The sequence below is a fragment of the Lepidochelys kempii genome, chromosome 4 (assembly GCF_965140265.1).
Source record: "Lepidochelys kempii isolate rLepKem1 chromosome 4, rLepKem1.hap2, whole genome shotgun sequence".
NCBI lineage: Eukaryota > Metazoa > Chordata > Testudines > Cheloniidae > Lepidochelys > Lepidochelys kempii.
The window spans coordinates 57,155,237-57,167,366 of NC_133259.1; the positions used below are offsets into that span (position 1 = coordinate 57,155,237).

Genomic DNA, 12,130 nt, shown 5'->3' on the forward strand with positions numbered 1-12,130 from the left:
TGCACTGGTATGGGTGAGAGGAAATGAGTGAATGGTTGTATGCAGTAAAGGATGAGGGCAAGAAGGAGAAAAGGAGGGAGAAAAACAATGAGGTAAAAAACAAAAAAAGTGAGTGAAAGGAAAGCGATAACTGAAATGGGGAGAGATGGGAAAAGAAGTAGAGAAAAAAATGAAGAAAATAGAGGCTAAGAGATGAAAAATAATTAAAACAGTAGAAAGAGAAAGAAGAACTGGAAATAAAGGAAGGACTTGAAGAAAAGGTTAAATTAAAAACAGGGCAGAAAAAAAAAGAAGTAAAGGAGCTGGGGTGGGAAGAAAACAGCAGAGGGGACATTGATAAGCAAGTATAGTTTTCTACCACTCTTCTGTATAATGTGTCCTGATTTCCACAGTAGGAGAATGGCAGGAAGGAGGTGGCGAGGAGAAAGAACAAGCTTTTCTCCTCTTTCCAGTACCCTTCTTTCTACAATCATCCTCCCAACCTTGCCTGGGCACACGCCCATGTTTTTCATTACAGAATCTGGTCATCCAGTTTTCATTAACAGCATGTCAGTGTTTGTCAGACTTAAAGTCTTAACATTAATGGCTTTAAAGCAGTTTCTTATAATAGTGGCTGAAAAGAAGTATTACCAGGCCTCAGGACTGATACACATTTATTTTCTTCACTAACACCTTTTTGGCCTGCATGAGTGGAATATCATTTTCTGAAATCTATTCTCAGCTGGTAGTTCATCCATCTTTTCTCCTTTGCTTCTTCACTTCTCACTAAGTACATTCTTTTCTTTGCTTTGTTAGCAGCTGGTCTTAAGGAATCTCAAGATTGTATAGTGATTTGTGGTTTGGATCTCTCTCTAGTATTACATGCTGAACTAACTGAGGTCAAGCCAGTCTCCACTCTGATGGATGAAGCTGGATGAGAATTACCTCTCCAGTATGCTAGCACTTCTAACAGAAGATTTCTAACAATTGACTTTAAATGTTATTTTTATATTGGCCTTTAAAAAAGACAATTTTAGACTCAAAGCAGTCTTACAATTTGGACTGAGACCATAATGGAAACATTTCAACTTAAGTTTTTACTTTTACACAAAAGTAAAAAAACAACAGAAAATAATTGTTTAGAATAAGTGCTTATCAACATGAACTTTAAGCATATTAAATATTGTCCTAGGGATATGGAAGCAAAGATTTTATAGAATTTTTGTGAGGTGAGAGAAGGGTTAAACACATCGCTAATGTTTTTCAAATATCCATTTTGTGAACTTGAAAATATTTCCTTTGAACAATTCTTCAGTCAGGGAACTAGCCTTATAGGTTTTTAAAACTGACAGCATTGGCATACATGGGACAAATACTTTGCCCTTTCTCATTTCAATAAGTATTGATACTGGTCATGAGTATCACACGGAGATGGAAGTTAAAAATATTTGTTTGAAGGAACATTTTTAGACTGCCAGATTCGCAGTTGTACCTACTACACCTAAACTATTATCTCCCACCAATACCATGTTCAAAAATATTGCCTCTGCCTATTCCCATTTGCATCTGTCCCACAAGCCTCGAGAATCTTCTGGTATGCAGCGTCCATTGGAGCCTTTCCCTCCCCACTCACAGAGTATTTCCAGAGAATATAAAAGAAAGTGCCCCTCAATTCCTTCTCTATTTCAGGAATTCTTGACCTAAGACTGAATAAATGAAGAAAGTACGTAGGGAATGTGAATATGCAGAGGCAACGCTCTCTAATAACAAGAGTTATTGGTATGCAACTTCTCATATGTGACAGGTTTCAGAGTAACAGCCGTGTTAGTCTGTATTCGCAAAAAGAAAAGGAGTACTTGTGGCACCTTAGAGACTAACCAATTTATTTGAGCATGAGCTTTCGTGAGCTACAGCTCACTTCATCGGATGTGAGTTATCTCTGTATGTTCCCACTACCAGGAGTTCATACAAGCCATACAACTCCAGAAAGTAGTCTAAGAAGTTCTAGGTGAACACTTAAATGACCAAGTATGTGATTCTGTACTAGAAAGCACTGACCACATTTACAGAGTCAATGGACTTGATCTAAAGAAATGTCAGCCATATACTTTTATACAGAAATGACATCCTCAAACAGACGAGAACAAGAAACTACATGTTAAAACAATAAACACAATTTTATAGGTAACATAATATTACATTTGTTACGAAATGATATATTATTAACTAAAAATGTCTAAAGGTAACTTAGGAACAGTCTCAGTTTATCATGACAGTCACCATTGCCATTTTCAGTCTGTTTTAAACTGAGTTTGTCAAGTTAGCCTGATAGAAAGTTTATAAATAATCTATTCAATCCAATTTCTTAAATTTTTGGTTTTCCTAAATCCAGAGTCTAAAACATGCCCTCAGGAAACTGACTACACAACCGCTCTGTACTTCAGTGAATTGTTTTCCAGTGGGCTGAAAGAACATAGTGGGATGCACCACAATTGCACTTTTTATTTTCTCCAGAGAAAGGAATCTAGGCATCAAGTGTTAAAGTTTTGTTTTAGTTTCAAATAGCCTTTTTTTGGCACTGCATATGCAAAGATTTTTTTTTAAACTCAAAGCAATGTTCATATTGTTTCTAAAACAAGCACAGAAATATCATGACCTAGTCTTTTCTGTGGTTATTCTCTGACAGGAAGATATTCCCAAGCAGCTGTTTGAGTCTTTAAATGGCTAGGCTAAACTTTTAGAAAGTAAGTGTCTCAGCTAGACACCTAAATTGATATTTGTTCATGGAAATAAAAGTAGCATTATTTTCCATAGGTGCTGAAGAGCTACAGCTATCATTAATGTCAAAGGTAGCTGCAAGTCCTTCTGCAAAGAAAGTCATTTCTGCAATTCAAGGAACTTATTTAGGTGCCTAAAATAAGATTTAAGTGTCTGCTTTTCAGTACTTAATGTTGAAAATTTTGGCTTTAATTTTTAGTTTCCATTTGATGTAACGGTATTAACATTACTGGAATGCAACATTTAGCTCCAAGAATAGCCTACCACTTTCCAAAAGAAACATCACTGCTTTACCTGTGTCAGCTACATAGACCATTATTAAAGCACCAACTCTCATTCTTTTAACATTAGTTTAACCCCAAGTAGAATATTTTTCATCTCAGAGTGTGAAAATTTACAAACTAAACCAAGAAACCACACAGCAGAGAGATCGTTCAAGTATTTGCATGAGAGCAAAGGTTTTCTGCTAAGCTAAGTCAACAGTAAATTTATCAATAGGAAAACAGATTTTCTTACTAGACACAGCAAGTATATTTAACAGATTTTAAGACCAGAAGGGACCATTGTGATCATCTAGTCTGACCTTCTGCGTAACACAGGCCAAAGAACCTCAACCAGTAATTTCTGCATCAAGCCCATAACTTCTGTTTGAGCTATAGCATATCATTTAGAAGGATATCTAATCAAGTTGAAAGACTTCAACTGCATCCAGGGGCGTGCACAATGGGGGGAAAGCAGTGGTGGACACAGAATAATCAGTGGGGGACACAGAACTCCTCCTGCTCTGCAGCAGGGAGAGCGAGAACGCTCCTCTCCCCTGGAGCTGCAGCAGGGAGAGTGGAATTCCTTCAGCCCAGGGACTGCGGCGGGGAAAGCACTCTCCCTCCTACAGCCCTGGAGCAGGAGGAGTTCTGCAGAGGAGTTTGCTTCTCCTTCCCTCCTGCCAGAGGAGTTCTGCGTTCCGCACTGGTGCCCCCCCCCCCAGCAGTAAAATTTAAATTCCTGTGTGTGCCCCGACTGTGCCTCTGTAGCACTTTAGTGAAGACGCTACCATGCCAATGGGCGAGCTTTTCTCTCATCAGCGTAGTTAATCCACCTCCCAAGAGGTGGCAGCTATGTCAATGAGAGAAGCTTTCCCATCGACATAGTGCTGTCTATATGGGAGTTAGGTCAGTATAACTAAGTCACTATGGGGTGTTGATTATTCACACCTCTGAGCAACGTAGTTATACTAATAGAGGTCTATAGTATAAAACTGGCCTTCAGGTGATTCAGAATGCACCACGCCTCTAGGTTACTTCTTCCAATAGTAATTTACACTCAGTTTTTAAAAACTCCGCTCTATTTCTAGTCTGGATTTGTCTAGCTTCAGCATCCACCATTGGATCTCAATGTGCCTTTTTCTCCTAGATTAAGGAGTCATCTACTATCAGATCAATTAATCTCTTGGAGTAACTAACCAGATTGACTCACCAGAAGGCAAGCTTTCTAAACCTCAAACCACTCTTATAGGGTTTTTTTTCGTTTTGTTTTGTTTTTTAAATATTTACAATTTGTCAACATCTTTTTTGAAGTGTGGACACCAGAACTGGACATAGTTTTCCAGGAATGGTCTCACCAATGCCATCCACAGTAGTAATACAACCACCATGTTCCTACTTGATATTCCCTGCATATACACCTACAAATCTTGTTTTCTCTCTTAGCTACAGTATTGCACTGGTAGCTCATGTCCAACTGGTTGTCTACAGTGACCTGTAAATCCTTTTCAGTGTTACTGCATTCCAGAATACAGTCACTCATCCTATACGTGTGACCTACAATCTTTGTTTCTTGAAGTATGATCTTGTATTTGGCTGTATTAAGAAGGCATGTTAAATGAGTTCATCTTGCCATTGGAAACAGTTGACACTCTGTAACTGTTATTTACCACTTCACCAAAATGTCCACCATCTGTAAATTTTACCAGTAATAATTTTATGTTTTCTTCCAGATCATTGATAAAGATATTGAATTGTATTGGGCTGAGAGTAGATCCTTTTGGAAACCTACTAGAAACACTGCCACTGGATGATGTTTCCCCACTTACAATTACTTTTTTGCAATATCTGTTAACTAGTTTTTAATTCATTTACTATGAGCTACATTCATTTTACAGAGCTTTTTTTTAAAAAAAAATCAGAATGTAAAGAGGGACTAAGTCAAATGCCTTACAAAAGTCTATTATATGAATAAAACTTGTAACCTCACCAAAAAAGAGAGTTTGACTAGACCTATTTCCCATACAATCTTTTGTGCCTCTCATACTTAAAGTATTCTCAGCTTTTCTTGTCCAAGGAAGTCAGGCCCACTGCTCCTTAGGTTATGGGTCAGGTCCCTTCCTTACAATCGTCATAGGCAGCTACAGCTGTCAGCCAGGAGGCAAGCAGAGTCATAGGACTCTCCCCCTCCAATTCCTGGTCAGAAATAGATCTGTCATAATTACAAAAAATGTGTGTGTAGAACAGTCAACTCACCAGCCAGCATGCCCCTCAGAGCATCTAGCCAACAGCCATTCCAGCTGTAGTGAGCTGCTATTTCTCGTGACCCTCCGGCCATGTCACATTTTAATACCACCCCTTCCTCCTCCTTCGCATCATCTTTGCTTGCATCAAGAGCAAAGTGAACTACTTAAAAATGCCAAAGGTATTCTCTGTCAGCTCTCCCATTTTTATTTTTCATGTCACTGAGTGTTCTTGATTCCATATAATATACAAAAATAGCATCGCTCATGAAAAGCTTACATAATCTAAGAAGGAGATTTTCAAAAGCAACTAGGGAATTTAGGGACACATGTTCCATTGATTTTTCTGTGTAATATATGCCCAAGAGGTTTAGGAGCATTTCCAAAAGCCTCCCTTTAAGAGACTAATGCCCTGGGAAATATAGATGGAGGTGGTGTAGAGGATCTTTTTCACTACCATAGTTCTAACAAAGGTTTTCAGTATGTACACTGCAGGAGTGGATTTCGAGGAATGATATGCAACAAGAGGCGGTTCCCTTAGTAAACAGATTTTGAGAGATCATTCTAAGCATAAGAAGTAGCATGAAAAAAATGCATTAAGAGAGGCATAGTAAAAGCATGGGCAGTTTTTTCCCAGCTGTCACAAACATCCCTCCACCTACCCCAAAACCCAAAAGATTAAAAAAAAGTCTAATGATTTTTAAGCCAAACAACACATTTGAGGTTTTTATTTGCCTTACAGTATTGACCTTCTTTGTAAAGCCCTTTGAGATCTAAAGATGAAAACCACTATATGAGAAATAGGCATTGTTATTTAGGGTTTATATTCTCAAGTTTTTCTCTGAAACAATAAGGTTTAGACTTTTTTTTTTTAAATGAAAACAGATTCTCAGGTAACATATTGATTCCAATAGTTGAGGCTAAAAAAAACAATGCAAAAATTGGTAAACAAAATCATGAGAGTTGGTAACACTATTCGTTCAATTACTTCCCTTTCCTGAGGGATTTTTCTTTTTAAGTTTGCTTACCTCCATAGCTGCCACTGTGCTTCTTTTTCTTGGTTCCAAGTTTACTGCTAAATTTATTTCAGTGACAGATATTGCACTGACAACCACTGCATGAGATGCTCCTCCAATATGGGAAGTGGAGGGGGACTGAGGCATTATGGACTTCCTACTTTTCTACCATCAGCTGTGCCAAATTCAAGGTCCCAGACAGCCACTTTTCCCTGAAAGGTGCTGGCCACACTATTCAGCAAAGCACTTGAGCCTATGCTTAACTTTGAGCAAATGAGAAGTCCCATTCAAGTCAATAGGACTACTCAGGAAGTCAAAATTAAGCACATGCATAAGAGCTCTTCTGGATCAAGGTCAGACTGTTCAGCACAGGATCAAGCTACAGGTGAGGAGATCAAGCCACAAGTGAGCAGGTTAGGCACTTAGATTCTTCTGTGGTCAGGGTGAAAGGTGCCCAGCCATCTGGAGCAGAGCTAGGAATTTCCTTGCTCTGCACATTGCTGCTGACTGCACAGATAATCAGGTACAAGTTCAGGCACTTTCCAAGGTGGGAAAAGCAAAAAATAAAAACAGCAGAACAACAGAGAGTTAGGCACAAATAGAAAAGCTAGAGATGGAAAGATTTTAGAAGAATATTGCCAACTTCAGATCAACAAATTATTAACTTTAGTCCAAATTCAATGTAAGATCTAACGATGTGATATGCACAGCAACTGTGTGGACAGGCATTTCTGATGAGGTATTAGAGGGAGAGGTTTATGAATACTCCAGACTATGCCATAGCAGAGAAAGGACCCTATCCCATGAGAGAGGCTCAACAAACATGAGGGATCTGAGGCTAATGCAAATATTCCTATAATTATATATATACACACATACACACATACACACACACACACATCAAGGAGATTCTCTTGTCTTTGAGTAGAGGCATAAGTTGTACACTCAGAAGTATTATTTATGCCTTTAATGAGGTCTGTTTGTATACTGTGATACAAGTTTTAATTACTGCTACAAAAAAGTCTTTAGAACCATTCCAATGGAATAAAGACTTTAAGACACACTGTTCACTCAACAGTAAAAGAGCTACAAGTTCCTAAATTCCTAAAGGCAGTAGCTTGAACACAATAGAACCTCATTTTTCTCCATTTAACTAAAAGGAAAACAGCTAAAAAATAGGTGACTTTCAAATCAAATCTTGTTGTCTGATATATATATATATATATATATTAGCTATTATTTAAACTAAATTAAAGCGTAGTTTGTGAAAGCCAAGCTAAGACTTTGCGCAATAGAGAGAAGATGGGAAATCCACATTCCAGTAAGGAAGACCTGATTGTCAGAAGATTTTTAAAAAATGTAAGAACATAAGACATGAGTAGAAGCCTTTACATGTTTATTGTCTGATGTAAATAGCTTCATGTTGTTCTCATTTATTTTTAAAAAGCAGCTATTACTAGAACGATCTTACATAAAAACAATTAAGAATACTCAACTGACATTCAAAAAAGTGTTTTATGACATCACTTTGATGAGGCCAATGAATGAAAAGCATGTCCCTTCCATCGAAGTTCACGCCTCTGACCAATGCACATTTTTTTAAAAGGCTACTGGCATCCCCAAGCCCACTATCAAGAAGGACGAGTTTTAAAAAGGGTTATGAAAGCTTCAAACTTTTTGAAATACATATATTCCATCATGAGCAAAAAGCTTCGGTCTCTTCATTTAGGTGCAGCATACCTCATATGTTTTCAATTTACATAAAGATGATGAAACTTAACTCCATACAGAGACAAACAAAATACAATGAACTCAAAGCCACAGTTCGTAAAATGCTCACTTGCGTTGCACATGATTTTTTGCGAGTGTTAAAATATTCACTATTTGGTCTCCAGAGCGCCAAACAAATTCTCTTCTATCCCTCCCTCCAACACACCGTCAAGTTATAATTTTTAAATTTCAACACCTCTCCAGTACTGTTTGGTGTCTATGCCTTGATGATTTATTGTGGTTCTAACTCACACTTAACAAAGCAGCCACTACTATGAAAATCTAACTTGTTGACTGTAAAGAAAAAAAATTGCATATTACAAACCTATGATTTAAAATGGAAAGATCTAGTAAGCAGAGACATGTTAACATGGTAGTCTTGATTTTAAAAGAGAAAGACTGGGATGAATCAGATGCAGGTCCCATATTATCAGAATTCCCACAGTTTGGGGTTGGAGGCTGAGATAAAATTGCAGACTGGATAAACTGTTCTAGTCTGGACTTAGTTCTACTATATGATGAATGCGTAATTTCTTCTTCCTAAGCCTTTTCTGGTAAAACTAGCATCAGTGTGGCTGTTATTCTCCATTTCTTCATGAACTATCAATATTAACTATATTTTGCTATCTTTTTTCCACCACACCATTTGCATCTATAGCAACAAATTCTCTAATGCCCTTTTTTCCCTTTTGAGCCAACAGACCATTGCAAGTGAAAAGCAATTAAGGAGTTGGACAGTCTACAGCTATACTCTGTTTTCCAATTGATCAGTGTCACAGTAGCTGACTAACCAGTTTCAGGCCCAAGTATTTTAATTTTCACATTAACAAACATGTCTATGAATAGTCCGGGTGTGTGTACATATATCCTTTAGAATAAGATACAGAGTGTTATACGTTGACAATCTGTAAGTACAATGCATCTTGTTGATCTAAGTTAAGATTGTTATGTTAACACATAGGAATAAATACCTTAACAATGTTTGTAAGTTAATGTATGGACTGAAAGAGTAAAGCAATTTACCTCAACTAGTTATTTTTATAATTTTTAATACATAGTATTTTTTAAAAGGGTTTGATTAATGTAGTTTTAGGTAGACAAACTTTTTTTTTTTTTTTTTTTTTCCCAAATTGAAGTTAAACTGTTTCAGGTCAAACAAAGTGTTTCATTTGAGGAGTTTTATTTAATCTGTTAATTTTTTTAAATAAAATTGAAGTGAATTTTAAATTGAAAATAAAAACATTTCATTTAGTAAACACTGAAGCACAATATTAGAATTTAAAATTTTCTTTTTTCCTTGACAAACAGAGCAAATTTGCCACAAATCACAAAATGCTTCTATCAACCTGAATCTGCATATTTTTTGCAAAAAAAAATAATTTATTTGAAATACTTTGTGCAGCTCTAGTGGTCGGCTGATCTTTATTGGGGGTGGGGGAGGAGGATCGTCCTTACACATTATTTGAGTGATTAACCTTTTTTGTCTAAGATGCACAGCAAATATCTAGTCTAAAATACTATTTGAAATTAGAGAAAGATCAATAAAATCCCTACTGAGAAGGATCCCTGGGCTCTTTTACAATATAGCCATTAATACTAATTTAAACATTGGAAAAGCTGGTAACTAAAAGCTCCCATTCAGTAACAAAGTTATCACCCTAGATAGATGGAAACAAGATGTGGAATCCTCTCAAATGTAGTGAGCTCTTTCTTGTGCTAATTTTCAGAAAACAAATGTGTGACATAATGACCATGTAAAGCCATATTGTACCTTTTACAACATTTAACAAAGAAACTGCTAAATCTCTCTTTTTTATAAACTAAGGATTGTGTGGAGGGTTCCATGGTTGTGTGTCAATTTCCAGATCAAATTTTCTTAATTTACAAGATAAGTTTTTCCTAACTAACCTCCAACCTTTAGAACTCAACCAGGAATCTAAAAATCAAGCTAGGTTCTTTTCCTCAAACACACCCCATCACCAGTAATAAAGGTCTTTTGGCCAAATTCTGTCCTTAGCTATATCTCTGAGACCACAAGGTACTCAAATTATGCTACACCAGTACAGCTGCACAGGTAACTGTCTTCTGTGGAGTTAGGCAGCCCCATAATTGGTCCCATAATTTCTCTATTAAGCTTAACAACCGTGGTCCAGAATCAAAACCTTTATTTATTAAGGTAAAGCTGTTAGGGTTGCTAAAAATAAGGTTGTTGGAAAAATACATACTCTACTTAGAGATGGGAGATTTAGTCTGTAAATGGTAGTGGGAGGAAAGAGGAGTTATAGAATGCAATCATATGTTCTATAATAGTATCATTTTAATGATCATTTTAAAGCCACAAAGAATTAACAAGGCCAATTCAGCAATAACTTTAAAAGATTCTCTGAGTAGGAATTGAGGGAAGACCCACTTAGAGGAGAATACAGGGGACATTTTTAGGAATTTCTTTCCCTCTCCCATGAAAGTTGCATTTCCAGTTTATAAAACAGCTCAGTCATTTGAATCAGCCACAGAACAAAGTGACAATGAGACATTTTCTGCTAAACAAAAACACACTTACTGGTCTTCAAAGAATCATTTGTCTCTGAATTGGACATGACTGTTTTGCTAAATCTAAGCCATAAATTATTAACAGAATGTATTTGGGAGGGTCCATCTGTTTACAAGATTTTATAGTTTTTAAAAAGAAAATGGTTGAATTAACACCTTTATAGCAAGAATAGCTTCTGAAAACCTGATTTAAATGAGGTGAGTATCTACTAGGTAAATGCTACTTAGAGCACAGCCTTAGAAATTGATTTGTTAATGACACCCATCCTGCCCAGATGAACCTTACATTGTTGCTTACAGGCGTGAAGGATCTAGATGTTATCTATACTAATAAAACATTAATCAAGGGCCATATTTATAGTAGGCACTCTATAAATCAGGTCAAGGCAGGTCAGAGCTGCATAATAAGAAACAACTACAGGCTAGATCTTAGTACTGTAACTGAACACCCTTGTTACTTTTCTTTGGCCCTTGGGATCAAAACTAGTAGAGTGTTCCTATCCACCTCCGAATGGTGTTTCTCTTGACATAAACCCAAGTAAACTCATTCATCACGACAGTCATTACTTTTGCACATCTTGAGAATCTCCATAAATTTTAAAAGAAAAGTCTTAAATAGCCATTTCCCCCACTCCTAAGAAATTGAAGGATTACTTTCTATTGTACTAGGTTTGACACATCTGATAAATTTCACATGACATACTAAAAGAAAATTTTTTCAGCTGCTTTTCATTCAGTTTGTTTCATCACATCTCAGTATCTGCCCTGCTACTGCAAAGTTCATTTTCTAGTGTGATTGATTCTCATGCTCTTTAGTTACCAAGTAACAGGAATCTTTTTTATTTAAATAAAAAATTGCCTTTGTCACATTGTTCTACAGTTAACTAACTATAAAGCTTTTTAGCGAAAAGTAAATATTGCTCTTGGTCTGCTTTAACAATCAATTCCTAATGAAGGAAATATTGATAATTCTGATGAGTGCCACTGCAAGTCAAAGATCATGCCCCTGTCAACTGCTGTCATTTTCCATAAATCTCAGCAATATTATATAGATATTGATTGAGCATTAAACCTCATTGGTAATATTAAAAGGGGTTTTTTACATATATTTAAAGAAATACATTATATTATGCACTTCTGTCCTACTGTATAATGTACTTGGATTATAAAAGGACTAAGCCCTAAATAAATTAAACAAAAGTTAGTGTTACAATTCTTAGTTAGAACTCGCTCCCCATACACAAAAGAGTAGCTAATAAAAATTATAGCATCAGTGATATGAGCCCACAGAGAGAAGAAGAAAGAAAATCCGTAAGACACTGATGAGATAGAATGCTTATTAAAAAATTACAGGAAGAAACTTAAGATTCTGTAAGTTGCCATATTTTAATATTACAACTATCAAGAGTATTAAGGAATGCACAATCATGTTTGTAAAACTCAAAATGATTGATTGAGAGGAGAACTGAACTACTGATTTGCATCATAAACCAGGGAAAAATACTAGTATTTGCAGATCAAAAGTCTCAAACCT

General features: G+C 36.4%; 1 protein-coding gene across 3 annotated transcripts in view; it reads right to left on the reverse strand.

Annotated features, from left to right (window-relative positions):
* Window positions 1-12,130, reverse strand: part of LRBA (LPS responsive beige-like anchor protein) — a 559,255-nt gene that overhangs the window by 363,493 nt on the left and 183,632 nt on the right. The gene's annotated exons all lie outside the window — the stretch shown is intronic.